Source organism: Dreissena polymorpha, chromosome 9 (assembly GCF_020536995.1).
Source record: "Dreissena polymorpha isolate Duluth1 chromosome 9, UMN_Dpol_1.0, whole genome shotgun sequence".
Classification (NCBI taxonomy): Eukaryota; Metazoa; Mollusca; class Bivalvia; order Myida; family Dreissenidae; genus Dreissena; species Dreissena polymorpha.
The window spans coordinates 77,256,173-77,278,692 of NC_068363.1; the positions used below are offsets into that span (position 1 = coordinate 77,256,173).

At 37.1% G+C, this 22,520-nt stretch overlaps 1 pseudogene; it reads right to left on the minus strand.

Annotated features, from left to right (window-relative positions):
• Positions 1-8,038: 8,038 nt before the first annotated feature.
• Positions 8,039-22,350, minus strand: LOC127846187 (methionine--tRNA ligase, cytoplasmic-like; annotated as a pseudogene).
• Positions 22,351-22,520: the final 170 nt, after the last annotated feature.

Below are 22,520 nucleotides of genomic sequence, written 5' to 3' on the forward strand. Positions count from 1 at the left end.
ATAACATCATTGATTACAAATTTAATGTATATTAGTTTGTGTATCCAAAAAACATGTCCATAAGTTTGTATGACCGTTAAGACATTTGTCCCGTCTTTTATGAGACCTCACCTGAACACTTGGAATACAATTTATTGTTTAAGCAGTATACAAAGTATCTGTAAAAGAAATAATTATACTTCGAAAGTTACTACACCTGCTGATGCAAAGAGTGCGTCTATTTTGAATATATGCATTATGGACAAATTATATAAACTTATATATAAATAAGAGGGCCGAACGGCCCTAGGCCTATAACCTAATATTGCATATGAAAAAACAACAACATTGAAGCCAATTTTTTTACCAAACAATGTACAAAAACCAATTTAATGACAAACGTACACGTGTGAGTTCTTTTATAAATAAATATAACACAACTATTTGGAAAAATGAATGCCAGCAAGTAATATGTAGCAATGACAGCGCATGCACAAAACTTTGTTCACATGTAGATTTGTTAGGGACTGCTACAGTACAAACTACCTGTACATAGTCACAACATCAAATACTGTCGTTGATAAATGTGTTTTTGTCATCATGTGTTTAACATTTTCAAGCTGCAATTGCTGTCAGTGAAGGGTCAAATAAAGTATATAGATTTAAAGCGCTTAAAGGCATTCCGAAACACCCACTTAGAGTACAATCGATCACAAAAGCATAATTGTAAACAAACATTAACCTGATAGCAACATACTTAATTTTTATTCTGATTATCGATGCTTTTAACAGCCAAAATTGACCGAAAGGCTGGGACTAAACGCGGAACTCATGTATTGAAGCTTTGAGGACGGGTCCTAATAAACTTCGAAACTTACACAAACTCACAAAAACGTTCAGTTAGTTGAAATCATGTGGAGTTTTGTATTTTAAGTTGAGCTTTATCCCGACAAGGTATTTATACGAACGTAAATCATACACTTTTTGTTACTGGCACTGGGCAATCCATCCTCATCTCGAGCAAGAGTGGCAATCTTTCTCCTCCCCCTGCTATCAACCTGTATAACAGTTCATGATTCATATCCACAGACGAGAATGTGTCCCGCAGCTGAGACGTGTACATTCCATGAGACTTGCATGTCTGGATCAGAGAACGTGAAGAGAACGTCCCCATCCTTGGCAAGTGTAAGCAGCTTGTTATTACCACGATCGGTGACGAAGATCCTGTCACCGTTATGACCCAAGGCACACTTCAACACTGCCAAACAAGATATCATGATAAATGCTTGATTTAAATCTTATATATAAATACAACAATGCATGCTACTGACAAACAATTATGACAGTTGCAATTTGTTGGTGCGTTAAAAAAGTAATTTTGTAGGACTAGATGGTATTTTCAAGAATCAACTCATACACTCACATTCGAAAGTCACATTGCGATTATTTGCGGTTTATATCATACGTGTGTATACATGCACAATCATATTCGGATATTATAAAATGAAAAGAAACTTGAGTATTCTTATCTAAAGTAAAAATACCTGAATATTCATGAGATATATCTTTATACAATTTCTTTATTAGTTCCCCTCTCAGACTGTACTTGTACAGCGCAGACCCCGAAGTGATGTACAGCTCACCCAGTCGATGGCTAATTCCAATACATTGATCTTCAAGCCGATGAGTCCTGCCTTTGATCAGACTCCCTTTATCCACTGTAAACAATTGCCCCTCGTGTGTAGCTTGCTTATTAAGAGTAATCGCCACCTCTGATCGACAAACATGGCATATGTCGTGCGCATGTGTAACCAGGGGAGTTCTGCTGATCACTTCATATTTCTGGTTCAACAGTTTTCAGCGACGCATTTGAATAGTCCGTTAAGACGATTTGACTATCAGGAAGAAAACATACCCCTGAAATGCTGCACAAATAGGTATCGTCATTTGAATGTACACTGAACTCAGTCTTAACAATCACAGAAAATGCACGATATGAAGTAACCAAATCTGTGTGTATTATTATGCCCAAACCATGTAATTCCGACAAATATTTTTCAATATTAGTGTTTACCTGAAGCGATAATGAAATACCAGGTTTTCCGGAAAGTTCTTGTATATAAGATTCCGATTGTTTTTTCTTTTCCAACCATTTTTGATTTGCTACGAAGACGAGTCCATTATTGTTTTCACCTATTTCATGAATTGTATCTCTGAAACATTTCAACTCCTCATACAGCTTATTGCAGTTATCAACATCGTTTTTAAAGTCTGTCTTGAGGTTTGCAATTGAAAAATCCAGTTCTGTCAGTGTCATTTTCTCAAGCTCATCTAATGCAGCGTTAATTTTGTCACGCACATCTGTTATGTATTGTTTGCTTTTCTTCAATGAATCTTGCAAGGACGCAATGTTCTCTTCTCGACTCTTTCGTAGCTCTTTCAGTTGTTGCGTTATCGTCTTGATGTCATCAAAAAGTTGTTGAAGGTCTCCAGGTGACGTGATATTTACTAAATCTGTTATGAGAGACACCTTAGCGCACTGACAGAAAATACAATATTGAACAGGTCAATATTATGTTGTTTTGTCATAATACGATATTTATATGTAGTTTGCGTAATCTAAAGTCTCCGCTATGTTGTGTACATTTTGGAAAATATGTGGCTCTAGAATGGTCATACAAGTGCACATGGATATGAATAGCTTACGTTATTCAGTTAAATAAGAAAAATAATTTTAGACCTCTGTGTATTTAAATTATCTATCTCGTACAGTTGAATAATTGGCAATTTTTAAAAGATTAATAAAAAGGCAGTAATTTACAAGAAAGGTAATAATTGTAATGATGCAGAGCATATCAACGTATACAAATGTTTCCAAAGTTATGATAATGACGAAACCCACAAACGACACAAACCACGTTTTGCATCATAAATATTACTTACACAGACTAATCCAACATCTTAAACGTTTTCTGACTCAGCCTTAAGAATAAAATAAATTTTCAAAGAAAATAATACCGATGGTTCAGCGATATGCAAGTGTTGCAACAGAGCTTTTCGTGGTCCTCACAAAAAAGTTTCAATTTCTCGTCCATGTGTAACTCACACTTCTCTACACAATCTCGTGTAGCCCTAGCTTGTGGCCAATGTTTCATATCGGATCTTTCATACCTCGTGTGTGTTTTATACAACTGATTGTGCAAGTTTAAACACGATCCACAGAAAAATGTGGTGCTTTTTTTACAATATACTTCCGCCTCTTTTGAAAACCCTTTTTCTTCACAGGGCATGCAAGAATAATCCAGCATGATATCCGATCCTTTATACACTGATGACCGAGTAATTGTTGTCATTTTAAAATTATATCTATTTATGATACACAAATATCTGATTAAATCAAGCAGTTAACTGTCTTGAAAGTTTTGTTCTGATAAGAGTTTAAGAACGTGTCACATGATTACGTATCTATCGATAACATCAACTGACCTAGAAAGATTGTTTACTACAAAAATTGAAATTTAGGTCCTAAGATTCGTGTCATCTATAATGCGAGTTTCAAAATAACTATATTTGTTTTGCGTATTGATGGGTAGGTATTGGCACGTACTTTTAATTGCGCGTTCTGTTGACAAAATAGAATAATAATTATTTAGCAAATTCTAGCAATATTCATGTGTACCATTGTACCAGCATTAATTGTCGGAGCATTAGCCGACTGCTCGACTTCTCAATAAGTTGAAGTAACCGAGTTTGCCTTCTAGTAAAAGGGGAGAGTGCATGAAGTAAATATGTGCAGGATAAATCTGTTACTTTTACTGATACGTTCACCCGTAAAACACTATGCAGATGAATTCGCAGTGCTGTCACTAAGTAAATTTCAGTCAAAATGGTTCGCGGAAATAAATAGTATTTAGTATTTAAACGTATCATTGTCGGTACGTATTGGTTGGTAGCACTTACTTTTTGTTCACTGATTTTGACACAATATTTTTGTGGATGTAGTTTTCAAATTGCTTAGCCCTTAATATGCGTTTTGGTCTAAGACGTTTCACATAGGATCGATATTCATATTGATAGACCCTTCGACATAACTGAAAACGGTATAAGAAAGCTTCTGCTAGACCTTAACCCACACAAGGCACAAGGGCCAGACGGCCTGTCACCACGATTCCTCAATGAAATTCGCCAATGGGATTACCCCTGCACTGACACTAGTGTTTCAAGCCTGCCTTACGCAAGGTCCGAGTAAACAGTACTCGACGACTTGACGCACGCTATGGTCACTCCAATATTCAAGAAATGCGATCGCACAGCTACTGCAAAATTCAGGCCGATATTCCTGACCTCAATCTGTTCCAAAACCATGGAGCATCTATGGTATCCTCACCTATAGTCAGCATTGTTTCAAGGACAGACGTCTCTGCGAAGGCCAACTTGTACTCACGATTCAAGACATTGGCTCATGATTGGACGACGGTAACCAGATAGATGCTATGCTACTTGAATTTAGCAAAGCGTTTGACAAGATACCCCACAAGAGACTTTCCATCAAGCAGGACAACTATGGGATCCGCAATGAACTGCTGAATTGACCAGTCGCCAAATTATCGATAGTCACATAGTCACGTGGTCTAGTGATTAGAAAACTCCGACAAGCAGATCGCAATTATAGCGCATTACGTGAGTGAAATACTATACTTGTAACGATGTATCATGCTCTTTTTATTAAAGCCGCACACTAAACTAAACTGCTTTGTACAACTTTAATACAGTCATAAATGCTTTAGAGAGAAATGGCGTAATCAAAATAAATGAGTTAACTATCAGAAACGTTTCTTATACATATTATAGGAAGTTGATGAAAAATCAGTGGTAAAAATGAGCATTTATTTCATATTGATTTTGAACTTGTATTAAAACCGTCTGGTAGTGAATCCGGTTGCTATTCATATATAATTTTGAAAATATTTTTATTAAATACAAATGACACATCCATATCATGATGGGTTTTTTGTTTATTAAAAATGTTTAGATCTTTGTTTTATTGTGTTATTTTTAAAAAGACACCGATTTTTTAAATTTAGATATAAATTAAATTTTGATTGTAACCATAATATAATACAGGCCAAGTTTCGTGGTTTCAATAACAGATCTAATATGCATTCTTTTTCATTTATGTTTAATGGGAACCTGCTACATTTCACTATCGAAAAATGAAATTTTAGTATTACGGTGCTGTTCACGAACATTCGAATTTAATACATTTAGCATATAAATCATTTGTTTATTTATAGCAAGATGGCCCTTATATGTTAATTGCAATTTTCACATTTCTCCTCGTATCAATATATGTTGTATTAGAAATGTTGTTGTTGTTGTTGTTGTATTATAAGCCTTACATTTTACACTTGAAGTCGCTTTAAGCTAGCTAAGCCGCGTTGAAATCGCCTTTTTGTTGTTTTAACTTGAGTTAAAACAATATTTAAGTTAACAATTTATAATGATTTCCATTGTTTATGATCCACAGAAAATAAATATATAATTGGAAATCATTTAAGTAATTAAATATTTCTTTTCTTGTGTACAGTACCTAACAATGCCGTAATGTTCATTCATTCTGAGATCCACGCAACATACTGTCATTTATTAATCATCGACAATTACGCTGAGATTAATAAGCACGTGTGGCAATTATTATGTTGCCCAAATTGCTTTATAATATTGTGCATCAAACGGTATAACACGTTTTATAGAACGCATAACTGGTGTGGTTACACTATTTATTGTGTTTGTTTTCTCATTACTCGTTCATATGTTCAAGAAATACAGATAAAATAATAACCTTTTATAAAGTATGTATAGCACCTACAATTTTGAATAATGATCGAACAGTAATGATCATGCATTTGATATAAAATCTGTGTAAACTCTTAAAAATTGCGTCCATTTCATATGTACGATACGCTTTGTTTGTCGGACAAAATGGCGGCCAGATAAGCGTTGCTGAGGGGTGTGTGAAAAATCGATATCTGATTGGCTGATCGAAGAATGTGGGCGGAGCGATCGATACTTTGGCGACTGGTCAATTGGATCAGGAGTTTCCTCAGCAACAGAAGCCAATAAGTCCTTGTCGAAGGTCACACCTCATCGTCTGCCCCTGTCACATCAGGCGTCCCCCAGGGCTCTGCCCTCGGTCCCTTACTTTTTTCTACTGTACATATATGACGTGCCAGGAAGAGTGACTTTCACCACACGCCTTTTTTAAAATGACAGTCTACTGTATCGAAAAACTGAAGATACAGACATCCTGCAAGAGGATCTGAACAAAAATGGAACAGTGGGAGAGGGACTGGAAGATGCAATTTTACCCATCGAAATGTGAACCCATCCATTTGACCAAAAAACGGCATCCAATCAAGACGACCTATGAGCTTCACGGCCACCAACTCGCCAATGTCACAAGTGGTAAATACCTAGGGGTCACATTTTATGAAAAACTGCTCGGGAAAATACATGTTGATGAGATCTCCAAACAAGCCAACAACTCCCTTGCCTTCCTAAGACAACATATCAGCAAATGCCCGACTGATGTGAAGGACGATGCTACAAGGCCCTAGTGCGCCCAATCCTGGAATACGCATTTACAGCATGCAACACATATACAGCGGGAAACATATCCCAGCTAGAATCAGTACAGCGCAGAGCTGCATGATTTGTCAAGGGAGACTACAGGAGGACAAGCAGCCCAAGCCATATGATCGCCTCCCTGGGATGGTCATCCCTGCAAACCCGGCGTACTGACGCTAGACTTGCATTCGGTTTTCCAGCAGCTTTGGCACAGTATCTGAGGTAACGTCTCAAGAAACCTGGTGTAGAGTTGGTCCTTTTTGGGAAGTGTTGGTTTTCCATTCCAGATCATTGGATAAAGTAATGCCTTAATATAAGTTACATTTGACGTTTTTAAATTGCGTTGTCAATAGTGTACAAGAAAGTAGCCAAGGATTGGGTACTGAGGAGATATCATTTCTTGGCGTTAAACCGCATTACCTTTATATGGGTCCAATTTTGTAGGTTGTCAAGGTCTTATTTGAGATTCTATGGTCTTTGATTTAGTTCATAGTTCTATACTGTTGGCAATTATCTGCAAATAGTTGTATGTGAGACTTACTCTGTCTGGCACGTCATTGATATGGCAGAGAACAAGCAGGGGACCTAACACTGTGCTTTAAGGTACGCCGGAGCCTACACTAAAATGGTCGGAATTCTCTCCAACTACCACACACATTAGTCAGTTGGTAAGGAGATTTTTTGGAGTATTGGACCGCGAATAGCATAGTTATCAAGCTTCAGCAGTAGGCGTTGGTTGGGCACAGCGGCAATGGCCTTACTAAAATCAAGCATTATGGTGTCAACCTGTTTGTTATGATCGTAGTATCCGAGCGTTTCATCGGCTGTTTCACAAGATTATCCTGAGCGGAAGCATGATAAACGTTTGTTTATACTTTGTGCCAGTCCAAGTGGTTAAGAATATGGGGGCAGATGATATATTCTAATAACTTTGGGAGCAATTAAAATAGTGTCATTATTTTATATATGTAAAGTTTCAACTGTTCAGAACTTACGGGTTGCATGTAAGTATAATACAAGAGAAACACTCACAACAAAACGCTTGAGACATGAAAACATATCAATACATAACAAACAATTTATAATGATTTTCGTTAATTTATTAAATACATACAAGTGCACAAATTCAATTTTCAAAAGCTCTTATAAACAAATATTTGCACTATTATTGAAAAACACAGAATCCGGCATAAGATCTGATTGATAAATACTAGCAAAATAAAAACATATTCAAGTTATATAGTTAATTTTAGAGTTGTTTCATACAGTTTCGTTAAAAGCAGTTTAAAGAATTTCAAGAGGGTAGTCATATGTATAGTAACTCTCTGTGTCAAATAAAACTTTTGGGACGGACAGACGCCATATATTTGACATCTGACCTTGAAGGATGACCTTCACCTTCACCTTTCACCACTCAAAATGTTCAGCCAAATATCAAGTTGCTATCTTCAATAGTGAAAAAGTTATGGCCAATGTTAAAGTTTTTTTCGGACGGACGGACAGACTGACTGACATACTGACGGACAGTTTAACTGCTATTTGCCACCCTACCGGGGGCATAAAAACAAGTGTTGTATAGTATATAACACCATTATATAGGCAAATATTTTCAAATAGTTCATTCAAATAGCCATTGTTTAAGGCTTTTCCAATTGCCTCCTCTAAAGTAGTTATTACTTTTTCTTGCCCTTCTGTTTTCCTCCTGCTGGTGAGGCATCAGGGTTCTCTCCTTGGGCAAGTGCAAGCTGACGTTTGAGGTCAAGAAGTTTGGACACTTCTGTGTCAACCAGCGCTTTCTCTGCCTTTGCGGTCTTTAATTCTCTAACTTTGTTACCCTGGCGAAAAAATAGACACAACATTTTTTTAACATATGCATGGACAATAATAAATAAATGCATTAAATAAAGTAACTTCGTTTGATTTAAACATATTTATTAAGCTTGCTTGCATCGAAAGCCTTAAACTTTAGAGAAAATTCGTTTCCTGTGAGGAACCAATACTCGGCAAGATCTTGAGATCTTACCAACTCCATTTCATCATTGCAACAGCCACCAACAGCAAGTCTCTTTTGAAAACATGTATTTTTAAATCTGGAAACTGCAAATCTCTATCAAATACAACTTTTCAATAAGATCACATACAAACATAATCTAGCATAAATAAATGTGCTGTAAATAGAACACTTCTTGTGGTGCTAATAGCTAATACATACCTGCTCAGTAACAAGCTTATTTAGTCTCTCAACTTCTGCAGGACTGGAAGTCACGTTGTTGGCTGTTACTTTCACCTCCTGTTTCACCCCTGGCTGATCTCCCTTCTCACCCTTCTTTTACTTCCGCCGGTTTCTGTGACGGCAGAGGGTACTTGTGCATCAGCAAGCTGTTTCTTCAGATCCAGGAGGATCTTCACTTCAGTGTCTATAACACCCTTCTCTGCCTTCTTTGCTTTCAAGTCTCGAACCTTGTTCGCCTGGAAATATCAACAGAGCATACCATCAACTCAGGGGTGTAGACATTATCTTTAATCAACATATGTTATTTGCCTATGGACACATTCAACAAAATAGTCTGCAGAGAAAAGTATTTTTCCCATATAAAAATACTGATATATGTTATTCTGAGCATTTCAGTGTTTTTGTCTCGTTAATTATAAATTGAACACATGTATTCTTTTAAAAATAAACATTAAATATTAAGATAATAAACTTCCAACTTTTATCATTTTCACACCTTGATATTGTTCTTGTTCTTGAATAAGTAGATAGGACAAATTTACTCATCAGGCAAAATACTTCTGTTTGTTTATTTGGGCGTTTCATCATTATATAAGTCATATCAGATTGAACTTTTAACCGGTAATTCAACCCACAAGCCGTGGCTTTGTTGCTCTACCAACTAAGCTAGCAGGACTGTTATGAAAAATAAATGCTGCCTTGGACCAAATGGTCATTTTACTTCCACACCCCTGCATTTCATCACCACACATTAAGAATTATCAACTCTTAAATCATCCTATTATGATAATTTCTTACTCACATGTACTGTGAAATAAACATGTGATGTAGCAAATGACTCGTCGGTTTTTTAACTTGTATATAACTTAGCTGATTTTATACCTCTCCGTGTAACTTAACTTATATAACTCTCCTGTTTTGTTATCCCCTCTTGAACCCATAAATCCTCCATCATGTTACCGCCCTTTGTAAACCATTTATATAATTAACTTCTGTATTACCTAACCTTGTAAACCCCCCCATTTTATTCACATTGTTTACCTGCCCATGAAACCACTAAATATAATACACCTCCTATACTACCTCCTCTTGTAACCACTCCATATAATTCATGTTCTTCATCACCCCCCGCCCCTTGTAACCACTCCATATAATTCAACTTCTTTATTTACTGCCTTGTAACCACTCCATATAATTCACCTTCATTATTTACTCCAGTGTAACCACTCCATATAATTCACCTTCTTTATTATCTCCCCATGTAACCACGCCATATAATTCCCCTTCTTTATTAACTCCCCTTGAAACCACTCAATCTAATTCATATTCTCTGTTATCTCCCTTTGTAACCTCACTGTGACCCACATGATTAATTACCTCCCCATATAACCTCTCTTTGACTGACCTGACTTGTTACCTCCCCTTATAATCGCTATATCTCTGCAGGACTGGTTGCTGTCTGGGAGTTCTGTGAAGGTTCCCCTCCTTTCTTAGGCTGTAACACGTTATGTATGAGAAAATGTGCTTGAGATCAAAATTAAAGTAATGTATTAGAGATAAATGTGCTCTTCTGTATGTATATTGTTTTATTGTAACATCTGATTGTTTAGATCAAGATTTTGTATTACTCAACATTTTGTTGGAAACATATATATAATGGCTGTTACTAAACTGTTTACACAGAATTTTCAAAGTTTGCATTCTTCTAATACTTTTTTACATTTTTTTAATACTTTTTTTACTTGTGTTAGGGTTTTCTCGTTATCAGATTCTACTGAATACTTTGTTTTTAATTTTTTATGTAAAATAAATGAGAACTAATTTGTTGACAATTACCTTGTGTTTGCTGGGAGCAGCAGGTCCCTGGCCTGCAAAGCGTTTCTTTAACTCTGCGATTGTGCTTGATTCTATTTTCTGGAACAGCGGTGATGGCTGCAAATAACAAAAGCACTTGTTAGTGCTTGAAACCGAATAAAGAGCATATCAACCAGACAAATACTTTGTATTTTTTAACTCTTTGTGACTGGAATCTTTGAGTGGATGGTTGAACAAAAAAAAACACTTTAACTGCACAAGAATTACGAAACCTTCAACACACCTGCCCAATCTTGTGCCCGGGGTCCAGGTGACACACAAAGTCCTCATAGACCTCATTGCAAGACTGGGGGGCGTTCAACTGGCGCTGGATGGTCGCGCTGACCTCTGGCATGTACGGGTGCAGCAACACGGACAGCAAGCAGGCAAGGTTTGCAGCCAGACTCACTACTGTACCCGCACGAGACCTTTGGACGATGTGAGAAATAAAAAAATAAGGCTTAACTGGGACGATATTTAATGCACAAGAATTTAGTCCCATAAAATGTGCTCAGAGCGAGGCTTTGATTATCTGTAAGAGGCTGAGGGGCTGTATAATAAGGGATGTACAGTTAAATTGTGTTCACCGATATGAACCCTTATTATTTATTTAGTTTTTCTTAAATACGTACAGATAATACTTATAAAAAGGGGCTAAGAAGGAAATGTATTGGTCAATGGATTTTGAGAACCTGCTTATTTAAACTCCTTGTAATATGTTGTTATGTTTTACATGTGTTTGCATATGTGCCAACAATAGAAAATACTGGCTTGCCTTGCAATTATTGTATCCTTTTTAAAAGCTCAATATGCCAATGGTTTTGGTCTTCATCAGGGAGTAAGTTCGGGCAGTTTAATAGCAGTGCATAAGAGTCCAACTGGACTAGTGGACTTGAAAGTTAATGTTAATCCCTTCATATACCATATACTAGAATAGTGTACTTATATACACATATTGTTGGCATCAACTGATATAGGTCAACTACTAACAGCCTGATCAATCTAGGTCAGGTACAATCTGCCTGATCAATATGACTTGAAGTCCATCAAATTATTGTACTATTACAACTTATAATATTACAGAAATATCACATATATTTTCTTTTCAACAAATTCCAGACGTTTATATATACCTCATTATATCACACGGAACAAAAATGAGTACCATCTTGGTTCCTTACTTCTCAATGTCTGATCCTTTCACAAGCAGCCATGGCTTGTTTAACTGCATGAACTGGTTCCCAAGTCGAGATATGCTGAGAACGTTCCGGATGGAGTCCCGAATTCTGGAACAAGATACACAGAATCAACCTTGAAAATTGGTTCCTATTCACACATCTATTTTCAAATAATTTATTTCAAGTACAAGACATTGAAATGCTGGTATCAGGACTTTCTCGGGCTCAAAATATTTGTTGACCAAATTTGCCTCGAAAAGACAAAATTCTTGTCATTTGGGGTTTAAATGGGGTCTCTTTAGCAAGATGGGTTGGTTTGTAGCTGGGTGGTTAGTATTTATATCTTAAGAGTAAAGACATTGTCACAATAAATGAGATCAGTTGTAAATGCATCTCACTTGATATTTTGCTTCAACAAAATGAAGTGTGTTTATTTCAAAAGATTTCCCTATTCCAGGAATGACATTGGTTTATTAGGTAAAATTCTTTGTTTATGTATCTGGTTCTCAGTCAAATGTACATTGGAACATTAAATAGCATATTTCATATTTGAAATGTAATATGCAGAGAGCGATATCTAGTCATTACCATTATTGCTTTTGAATGAAATTACTTTCTTTTCTTGCATATATGAAATTCAATTAATACTTAAAATTACAGACCTTGTATTTTCCATATGGTATATGTTAACACACATCTGTTTACCTTATAAAAAGATACATGGCTTAACAACAAGTCATAAAAATATTGCTAATAAATACTATTAAGCTTACAGAAAGTTTTCTGCAGACCATGGGTTTTCAATATTGCTGATGTCCGTGAGTAGCTATTTGCTTATCAAAATAGTTTCATGGCTTAAAAACAAGTTGGCATCGCTTCTGGAAATTGAAGTTAAATGCACAGGCTAATCAGGGACAACACTTTCAACCTAAACTGGATTTTTGCTAAAATCAGACTTCCTTTACACTAAAATTACAACAAAAGCAGAAGGTGTTGTCCCTGATAAGCCTGTGCAGACTGCATTAAGCCCTGTTTTCCCAGAGTGCACATCAAGATTTTTTGCGAACCTTGCGTTTTCCATATTGTCAATGTATGAACGCAGCTCTCTCGTCACCAGAGCAATCAGATTGAAATCGTCAGCTGAGAGGTCCATCTGTTGTATACTGCCACCAAAACTATTGCTCACAAACATCGGAGCTCTGAAAAATCAGAGTTTTATAAGTTTCAGGATAAAGTTTCCTGGTTTGATCACTGCTTGAACCCTGAAATTTTCTTCAGCAAGAAAATAATCAAAAGTTTTCCTCTCTGCACTCAGGTGTATGAATGGGTATCTGTGCGGGAAATATGCCAATGTCCCATGGCTGCAGACTACGCAGACGGTGAATGGAGCACATATGACCCAGGGATTAATAAAAAGTTGTCTACAAATGTGCTTGTATGTCAATATCAGACTATAAACCTGATTTTTAACAGCTTACTTTAGTTATGCAGGCCACTTAATTAAACTCTTTTTAAAATTTACTAAACAGATGTCAAAAAACTGATCAGAGAATAAGAATTTAGCACAGAACTAATGTACTGGAAATGCTTAAGACTTTGAATGTTCAAGTATTTTGTGTGTGTAAAAGAAGTACAGTATTATGTAAACAACAGGTCCATTTTAATTAAAGGATTCTTTTTTACCTTGACTAAAATTAGTTCACTGTGAACTATGGAGCTAGAATAAATGTACTTGATAAGCTCTGAGATTCAACATTTTAGTACAAGACATTTATAACTACGAGTAAAAACAAGAGATGTGTTTGTCAGAAACACAATGCCCCCTACTGCGCCGCTTTGAAGCCATATATTGACCTTTGACCTTGAAAGATGACCTTGATCTTTCATCACTCAAAATGTGCAGCTCCATGAGATACACTTGCATGCCAAATATCAAGTTGCTAGCTTCAATATTGCAAACGTTATGACCAAGGTTAAAGTTTGGAACAGAATGACAGAGTGACAGAATGACAGACAGGCCAAAAACAATATACCCCTGATCATTCGATCCGGGGGCATAACAAAAACAATATACCCCCGATCATTTGATTCGGGGGCATAAAAAAGAAAACATACAGGCTGCCAGGGTCATCCTTGCCCAAATTTAGGGAGAAGTGACTTTTCCATTTTGCAGAAATTAAGAAGTGACTTCTACTGTTGCTGAATTTAGGGAGAAGATTCATTACAATTGTCAACTGATAGATTCCAGTTAAGTTGGTATAGCCAATCTATTGATCCATTACTTTGTGATATCATTCACTGTGGCCACAGGCCTCTAGTAGAAATAATCCATAGAACCCATCTAACAGAATCTTTTGAATAGAAAATCAATTATACAAACATTACATCCATGTTTTAGAAATGAAATAACTCCTCCAGAGGAAGTTAATTTATCATTCAAGATTACAAGATAATTAAAACCGAAAAAACAGGCTAGTGATGATCATTTAATGTAACAATATATAAAACTAAATATTGACAATTGCTTATAACAAACAAAATCATGATGTTCCATACCTGTTTATGAAGTTGCCAAGGTTATTTAAAAGCTCGCTGTTGTTCTTTAAAAATAGATCATCCCAGCTAAAACTGCTGTCCTGTTTTGGTGTATATGAAATAAATACAATTTTGAATTTTTACATTTAACAAAGCACACAAGATCATCTTGAGTTAGTTAACATATCACAGACAAAAATAAGTACATGTTTTTCAAGCTTAAAATAAATTGATTATGTACATACATTTCACAGACAAAATTAATAAATTGGGTCAAGCTTAAACATAAGCTTAGACATACTGTAAATCTACAATAAGCCTCTCAAAGCTTGATTTGATTGTCTTAGTTTGGTACATTTAACATAATTACCCATACTTAAATCATAGTTTATTACAAAGAAATCATTTGATTTCATTAAGAACTTAGAGGGGTAATAAATTACCCTGCAATATTGACCAATACATTGAAAAATCCAAGCTGTTAGTTGGATCTTTTGCAAAATCAATTTTAATTCCACTCCTTTTTTGGAAATCATTGACTGCGGTAAAAATTAACCCATGAAATCTAATGAAACTGGTAACAAGATAACACATTACTAATTCATAGATTGTAACCTCACCTGAGTTTCTGGCCTCACATAGAGCAGGTAGAACCTGTAGATGTCTGCTGGGATGCCAGTGTCACGTGCCTGATCACCAAACACACCCGTGCCTCGACTCTTGGAGAACTTGCCGTCCTCATAGTTCAAGTACTCTGAAATACAGAGAGGGTCACTATGAGAAAACCAGACTTAATGTATGTGTCTAAAGTGTTGTCCCATATTAGCCTGTGCAGGTCACACAGGCTAATCAGGGACAACACTTTCCGCCTAGATTAGATTGTTTGGAAGAGACTTCATTTAAAAGAAACATTTTATAAAATCAGAAAGTGTTGTCAGTGATTAGACTGTGCAGACTGCACTGGCTAATCTTGGATGACACTTAATGCTCATGCATTACGCCCGGTGTTCCAAGGGCAAGGCTCAGGAAGAAAACAAATAAGAACATAAAATATAATTAACAGGATTTTTGAAACTGCTTTGACCCTTCATTTTTAAGCAGGCTTAAAGGCAGATATACAATCCTTCTCTTTCTGTTTCAAATTAAATAAAACATTGATGAATGCAAAACTAGAATTAACGTACAGAAGGAAAAGGTACCAAATGATTAACACATTCATAAACACTGTTGGGAAATCCCCAGCTTTGTATGCAGATTTGTACACAGAACACATAAACAGAACTCTTGGTTTTCAATAAATACGAGAAAACCTGTTTAAATTGGTCAATTAATGGCAAAGTGATAAGATCAAATTAGTGGGGGGGTTTTGCATTAAAGTAAACAAAATTTGATTCATGCTACGATACACAGATAATTTATAAATTGTATTTAACTTTCCTCATTCAAGCTAATATTTCTTTAAAAAGAAGAAAATCATCTTAAATGAGGTACATTCAAATCCCTGAATGGTAATAAAATATGGTGCTATTAAGGGTAATATATAATATACATAGATAGCATTACATGCATCTCCTTTATAAATTCTTGAAGACGTCTTAAATGTTTATATTGATATTTGAGGTTTCTGTCCTCACCTGTAGCAGACATGTGCCCCACCACAGTGTAGTGGTCATCAGCCCCAAGCAGTGACGCAGGGAAAATCACGCTGTGGAACGGAACGTTGTCTTTCCCGAGAAAATTGTACAGTTGGACGAGTTCTGGGTTCTTCCACCAGTGTGCTCAGTGTAGTTGGCAGTGATTGAGATGTAGCCGATTGGGGCGTCAAACCAAATGTAAAACACCTAAAAAAATATGTGCATGTGAAAGCAAGAAATTAATTCATTCAGAACTGGAAAAATGAATGGAAAAAGGCATGAAGATTTCAACAGGATTTTAATTATGTCACCGCAGTCAACTACTCACAAGTTAACTGGCACATGCTTTGCCAGTAACTGATAACCACTCTACTTAAATCAGTGCACATGCTTTACCAGTAACTGATAACCACCCTACTTCAATTAAAACACATGCTTTACCAGTAACTGATAACCACCCTACTTGAATCAGTGCACATGCTTTGCCAGTAACTGATAACCACCCTACTTGAATCAGTGCACACCCTTTACCAGTAATTGATAACCACCCTACTTCAATTAAAGCACATGCTTAAGCAGTAACTGATAACCACCTTACTTGAATCAGTGCACATGCTTTGTCAGTAACTGACGACCACCTTACTTGAATAAGTGCACATGCTTTACCAGTAACTTATAAGAACCCTACTTCAATCAGTGCACATGCTTTACCAGTAACTGATAACCCCCCTACTTGAATCAGTGCATGTGCTTTGCCAGTAACTGATAACCACCCTACTTAAATCAGTGCACATGATTTGCCAGTAGCTGATAACCACTCTACTTGAATCAGTGCACATGCTTTACCAGTAATTGATAACCACCCTACTTCAATTAAATCACATGCTTAAGCAGTAACTGATATCCACCTTACTTGAATCAGTGCACATGCTTTGTCAGTAACTGACGACCACCTTACTTGAATCAGTGCACATGCTTTACCAGTAACTTATAAGCACCCTACTTCAATCAGTGCACATGCATTACCAGTAACTGATAATCCCCCTACTTGAATCAGTGAATGTGCTTTGTCAGTAACTGATAACCACCCTACTTAAATCAGTGCACATGCTTTGCCAGTAACTGATTATCACCCTACATAAATCAGAACACATGCTTTACCAGTAACTGATTACCATCCTACTTGAATCAGTGCATATGCTTTGCCAGAAACTGATAACCACCCTACTTCAATCAGTGCACATGTTTTAACAGTAACTGATAACCACCCTACGCCAATCACTGCACATGCTTTTTCAATAACTGATACCAACCTACTTGAATCAGTGGACATGCTTTGCCAGTAACTGATAACCACCCTACTTGAATCAGTGCACATGCTTTACCAGTAACTGATAACCACCCTACTTCAATTAGTGCATAAGCTTTGCCAGTAACAGATGACCACCGTCTTAAAATTAGTGGACATGCTTTACCAGTAACTGATAACCACCCTAATTCAATCAGTACACGTGCTTTGCCAGTAACTGATGACCACCCTCCTTAAATCAGTAGACATTCTTTACCAGTAACTGATAACCACCCTACTTCAAGCAGTGCACATGCTTTACCAGTAACTGATTTCCACCCTTATTGAATCAGTACATATGCTTTGCCAGTAACTGATTACCACCCTACTTCAATCAGTGCACATGCTTTGCCAGTAACTGATGACCACCCTCCTTAAATCAGTAGACATTATTTACCAGTAACTGATAACCACCCTACTTCAAGCAGTGCACATGCTTTACCAGTAACTGATAACCACCCTACTTCAATCAGTGCATATGCTTTACCAGTAACTGATAACCACCCTCCTCAAATCAGTGGACGTGCTTAACCAGTAACTGATAACCACCCTACTTCAATCAGTGCACATGCTTTGCCAGTAACTTATGATCACCTTCCTTAAATCAGTAGACATGCTTTACCAGTAACTGATAACCACCCTACTTCAATCATTGCACATGCTTTTCCAGTAACTGATTACCACCCTACTTCAATCAGTGCACATGCTTTACCAGTAACTGATGACCACCCTCCTAAAATCAGTGGACGTGCTTTACCAGTAACTGATAACCACCCTACTTCAATCAGTTGACATGCTTTACCAATAAGTGATAACCACCCTACTTGAATCAGTGAACATGCTTTGCCAGTAACTGATAACCACCCTACTTCAATCAGTGGACATGCTTTGCCAGTAACTAATAACCACCCTACTTCAATCAGTGCAAATGCTTTACCAATAACTGATAACCACCTTACTTGAATCAGTCCATATGCTTTGACAGTAACTGATGACCACCCTCCTTAAATCAAGGGACATTCTTTACCAGTAACTGATAACCAACCAACGTCAAACAGTGCACATGCTTTACCAGTAACTGATAACTACCCTACTTCAATCAGTGGACATGCTTTGTCAGTAACTCATAACCACCCTACTTATCAGTGCAACATGCTTTGCCAGTAACTGATAACAACCCTACTTCAATTAGTGCATAAGCTTTGCCAGTAACTGATGACCACCGTCTTTAAATTAGTGGACATGCTTTACCAGTTACTGATAACCACCCTAATTCAATCAGTGCACGTGCTTTACCAGTAACTGATTTCCACCCTACTTGAATCAGTGCAAATGCTTTGCCAGTAACTGATTACCACCCTACTTCAATCAGTGCACATGCTTTGCCAGTAACTGATGACCACCCTCCTTAAATCAGTTTACATTCTTTACCAGTAACTGATAACCACCCTACTTCAATCAGTGGACATGCTTTACCAGTAACTGATAACCACCTTACCTTAATCAGTGCACATGCTTTACCAGCAAATGATAACCACCCTACTTCAATCAGTGCACATGATTTACCAGTAACTGATAACCACCCTACTTCAATCAGTGCACATGCTTTACCAGTAACTGATTACCACCCTACTTGAATCAGTGCACATGCTTTGCCAGTAACTGATTACCACCCTTCTTCAATCAGTGCACATGCTTTGCCAGTAACTGATGACCACCCTCCTTAAATCAGCGGACATGCTTTATCAGTAACTGATAACCACCCTACATCAATCAGTGGACATGCTTTACCAGTAACTGATAACCACCCTACTTGAATCAGTGCACATGCTTTACCAGTTACTGATAACCACCCTACTTCAATCATTGCACATGCTTTACCAGGAACTGATAACCACCCTACTTGAATCAGTACATATGCTTTACCAGTAACTGATAACCACCCTACTTCAATCAGTGCACATGCTTTGCAAGTTACTGATAACCACCATAGTTGAATCAGTGCACATGCTTTGCCAGTAACTGATAACCACCCTACTTCAATCAGTGTACATGCTTTACCAGTAACTGTTAACCATCTTACTGAAATCAGTGGTTGAGGAGAATGGCTATGGGAATAAGTCCAAACTAATTCATATGATATAGGCAGAGAGGTTTTAATGTGTCGGCACCTGGCCTCAACATTTAAGCATGAAATAACATGAAATAACATGAAATAACGTTACCTTAAGATTAAATAAGCCTTGCCTTGGAAAAACCCGGCTTTATACATATGCATTAAGTGTTGTCTCAAATGCATGTGCACTAAGTGTTGTCTCAGATTAGCCTTTGCAGTCTAGACTGGCTGATCAGGGACACAAATTCCAATTTACTATATTTATGTTGAGGTCAGACATTCTTTTAAATAAAAAATACCATAAAAGCAGAATGTGTTCTCCCTGATTATCCTGCACTGACTGCAAACGCTAATCTGAGATGACACTTTACGCACATGTATAAAGCCCTGTTTTCCCACAGGAAGGCTAAAATTAATTTACACTAATTACAAATATGGCACATTGTCTGTGAAGCCCTCTAGAGGCACAGGTATTCCCCACTTGAGGTCACGACAGATGCATCGAGGTTTGAGCCCGTCTCGTATCCAGGACTTGTTGATCACCTTCGCGTTGTTCATCCACAATCCAGTCTGGAACACGCCGTCCAGGTGGACTTGGAGCTTCGGCTCTGCCTGTGATAAGTTGCATCAATTTTTATTCATGACTTTTGTCAGTGTTAAAAATCAAACGCTTTTCAAGCAAATACCAGTGACTAAACTTTGCTGCAATAAATTTCAATTACTGCTTTGAAACGCACTTTCATGTGTTTGTAGTCCGTTAGAAAACCAGATTCAATTTACTACTTTTCTCACTTGACTCAAGTTTCAAAGGTTTAATTTTCAACCTTTGAAAAGTGATGCGCAGCAAACAGCATGCAACCACGCAGGCTGCTCTGGTTTTATGATGCATATAGATATTTTCACCCATATTACGAGAAGGGCAGGGTTAAAGAAAAGAAGCAACAAGCATCCCAACTTCAGAGCTTTCCCTACCTTGTTCAAAGACACTATGTATCCTACTGCCCGGCTTTGAAGCTATATATTTGACCTTTGACCTTGAAGGATGACCTTGACCTTTCACCACGCAAAATGTGCAGCTCCATGAGATACACATGCATGCCAATTATCAAGTTGCTATCTTCAATATTGCAAAAGTTATGGCAAATTTTAAAGTTTGACGCAAACACACAAACAAACAAACAAACCAATAGACAGGTCAAAAACAATATGTCCCCCACTAAAGTGGTGGGGGACATAACAAATAATAATTTCAGAACATTCCATACACTTTCTGCTGCTTCGTAGTAGTTCGCCCAAAGTAGTCAAAGTCAATATTGAACCACTTATAGATGTCACGGTGGATGACAGAGTACTTGTCACATATCTGCTGTGGGGTGAGACCCTCCGCTATAGCTTTAGTCTCGGTGGCGGTCCCGTACTCGTCTATACCGCAGATGTACAGCACGTTGTAAATGCGCAGACGACACTATCTGAGAAGTTATTTGAAAAGCTTATGAAACTAGAAACTAGCAGTCACAGTGAAAACTTCATCCAGTGCTCCAGCTAGGCTTTAATGGAAGGGTGCCCCGCCTTGACATTCCAAAGCTCCACCTTGCCCGTCCGAGGCCCCGCCCTGCCCTTTTATTTATACAAAAAATAACAAACAACAAAAATAACAAATACAATTACATATGATTATTTATAATTCTATTATTACATTGTAATTAATTTATTCTTCATTGTAGAAAAATGTGCATGGTTTAAGAAAAATGGGAATAATATATTCTTACAATAATTTTAAATAACATAACAATTAACAAGGAGCACTCCAGATACACCTGCGCGCTTGAAAGTGCCCCTTTGACAAAATACTGCGCATCGAAAGTGCCCTTTTGACAAAATAGCCCCCACCCCCTGCCCTTTTTAAATCTTAACTGGAGAACTGATCATCAACTAAATAGTTTGTGAAAATATATAATGATACCGGTAATTATTTTAACTGTTCACCTAAAAAAAGTAATACGAGCCTCGCTCTGGAAATACAGGACTGGACAGGCTAATCTGGAAGGACTCTTTATGCACTTGTATGCATTTAGCCCCGTTTTCCCAGAGTGTGGCCATATAAATGATTGTGAAAATTGTTATCAATGTATCATTAACCAACACTTAATTGTGGGGCACAGTAATTTACCATCACAGGTGGAAAGTATGTTGTATGTGTGACATGAATCGAAAACAAGTGCTATTTTATAATATAAAGAAGTGAACCTCCAGCTGCTGGAGCAGGATTGCATTCTCATTTTATACAATTAGTTGGTCCTTTATTTAAGGCAAGTGACTAATTGCCAAAACAGTACAAAACAGCACAATGCAAAACAACATAAACACATATAAGAATTAAGCCTCGGAACGGTCAATGCAAAGCATTGGGGGTAGGTTCAAACAAATCAATGAAATATCAGGTTGAATAAAAATTGAAAAGAAAAGTGTTAGACATAGAATGAGGAAAGAGCCAATGAAGTAATTTTTTACATTAGTCCTTATTGCAGAATTTTAATTGAAGGTAGTTTGTTCATCAAATCTGTAGGAAGTCACAGTCATAAGCATTTTCATGTTGGTTCCGGTGACATGGAGGATATGGTGTCGACCTAGCGATCAGAAAGTGCGGGGTCGAAGGCAACTATGACAGCATTCTCAGATCTTTACTTTAACCACTAGTACTGGTTTTACCAAGGAACCATACTCAACAACATGGATGAAAGTTGTTAAATAGCACAAAAACAAACCCTCCTGAGAGTAAGTGATTAAAGAGCACCAAAACAGAGAATACATGTATAATAAACTTACAAAGACATACCTACATTCATTGTATTTAATTGCATTACATGCTTATCAAAGTGCGTTATGTCATTCTTCCTCTGAATATTGTTTGAAATTTTTTCCCAGCAGTTTTGTTTTCTCACACAAAACATAAGTGGTCCCAGGGCCCTCGTTTCGGCGTTTTTGGGGCCGAAATTCGGCCCCATTCCCACCTTTA